Source organism: Prunus avium, unplaced genomic scaffold, assembly GCF_965620075.1.
Source record: "Prunus avium unplaced genomic scaffold, drPruAviu1.hap1.1 HAP1_SCAFFOLD_19, whole genome shotgun sequence".
In the NCBI taxonomy this organism is placed as follows: Eukaryota; Viridiplantae; Streptophyta; class Magnoliopsida; order Rosales; family Rosaceae; genus Prunus; species Prunus avium.
In genome coordinates, this window is record NW_028276879.1 from 620,001 (window position 1) to 622,500 (window position 2,500).

A 2,500-nucleotide genomic window follows, 5' to 3' on the forward strand; every position below is an offset into this window, starting at 1 on the left:
GCTCGCCCACAATTTGTTTGCAACGAAACATTTGTTTTTAATTTTGTTGGTTTGAAATTGTTTTGAAAAGGTTCTTTAAATCTAGTGGGTTTGCAACTCATAAGAGCGTCACTTTCAACGTCCCCGGCATTGGATTGAGTTTCTAAAAACAACCGTGCACACCGAGGTTAAACTTTACCGGCTCCACTCCGACTCGCCGCTCGCCCACTAGTCCGAAGGCAACAAAACATTTGTTTTTCATTTTGATGAAAATTTCTGTTTTTAAATCTTGTTGGTTTGAAATTGTTTTGAAAAGGTTCTTTAAATCTTGCGGGTTTGCAACTCATAAGAGCGTCACTTTCAACGTCCCCGGCATTGGATTGAGTTTCTAAAAACAACCGTGCACACCGAGGTTAAACTTTACCGGCTCCACTCCGACTCGCCGCTCGCCCACAAATCCGAAGGCAACAAAACATTTGTTTTTAATTTTGATGAAATTTTTTGAAAACATTGGCTTGGCAAGCCCCAATCCGCGACTATCCACCCACCGCCACCCCACACGGGTGGTTGTTGTTGAGAAATGAGGTTGTGGTCGACATGCCCGTGCATTTGAGAAGGAGTTCCTAGCACTCCATGCTCTCCCATGCCAAAAAAAAGCCTAGACAACCCCATTTCGCAACTTTCCACGCCTTTTTTTTCCTCCCTCACCCATGGCGGCGGCGTGGTGGCGGCGGCCGGATTCCGGCCACCACCGCCATGGGTGGCAGCCCCCCGACCCCGACACCAAACCCATAATACCGAGGCAACATATCGAGGCAACATGACATGGGTGTGGCGTGGGGGAAGGGGGCTGCAGCTAGGAAGGCATGGGCTGCCATGCATATGCAGGCAACACACACCCCCCTATATAGCATTTTATGCATTTAGCCCTTTGACAGGAAGAGACATCACCTATGCGCGAGGAGTCATAATGGGCTCTAAATAATTCAATACAAGGTATTTGGACGTGATTTTTTGCAGGGATACTAAGAAACATGCAATCTATGATGGGAAAAAGTTTCATAAATTTTTGAAGTCGGGAAGTATTTTTTATTATTTTTAGAAGTCGTAAAATTGAAAAAATCATTAAAACAAATCCGGGAGGAATTTTTTAGTTTTGTAAGTTGGAGAAGGTCCTAAAAATCATAGACTACTTATGGGGAGCTTATTGTGCGAGGAAATTTCAATAAAAACGGGGTTTGACAAGATTTGAAAAATTCTGTCGACATTTGAAAAAACCTGGAACCATGCTGCCGGCATGCTGCGCACATGCTGCGCGCATGCCATGGCAGGACAAGTTTCGCTAGCCTCACTGTCGACAGATGCGCAAGCTGCGCGCACAGGCTGCGCGCATGCTGCGCACAGGCTGGGCGCATGCTGCGCACAGACTGCGCGCACGCTGCGCGCATGCCATGGCAGGACAAGTTTCGCTAGCCTCACTGTCGACAGATGCGCAAGCTGCACGCAAGCTCCGCGCACGCTGCGCACAGCCTGCGCGCATGTTGTGCGCAGGCTGCGCGCAGGCGCCGCGCATGCCATGGCAGGACAAGTTTCGCTAGCCTCACTGTCGACAGATGCGCAAGCTGCGCGCACAGGCTGCGCGCACGCCATGGCAGGACAACTTTCGCTAGCCTCACTGTCGACAGAATCAGCACGCTGCGCGCAAGCTGCGCGCGCGCATGGCAGGACAAGTTTCGAAAAATTCTGTCGACAGGCTGCCGGCATGGTGCGCGCACGCTGCCGGCATGCTGTGCGCACGCTGCCGACATGCTGTGCGCACGCTGCGCACAGGCTGCCGGCATGCTGCGCGCAGCCCATGGCAGGACAAGGTCCGAAAAAATCTGTCGACATTTTTACGCCGTGGTAGGCTTCCGCTTCGCGTCACTTTGTCGACATTCAAGCCTACCATTTGTATTGAATTTTTCAAACCTTGTCAAACCCCATTATTCAAATGTCGAAAAATTTTGTCGACATTTTTACGCCATGATAGGCTTCCGCTTCGCGTCACTTTGTCGGAATGCATCGCATGGCGAGGCAAGGCCACGGCATGCCAAGGCGAAGGCAACGCATGGCTTGAATGGCTTGGTCAAGGCCACATCATGGGCACGGCATGCCAAGGCAAGGCGAGGCAAGCCATCCTTAGCCTCGCCTACACTCACTTTCTCGGAATGCATTGGATGATGAGCAATTCCAAGGTAAGGCAACGCATGGCTTGAATGGCTTGGTGTAGGCCACAACTTGGGCATGGCATGCCAATGCAAGGCAAGGCAAGGCAAGCCATCCTTAGCCTCGCCTACACTCACTTTCTCGGAATGCATTGGATGATGAGCAATTCCAAGGTAAGGCAACGCATGGCTTGAATGGCTTGGTGTAGGCCACAACTTGGGCATGGCATGCCAATGCAAGGCAAGGCAAGCCACGCCATCCGAAGCCTCCAATAACCTCACTTTCTCGGAATGCCTTGAATGGGCACGGCATGTGA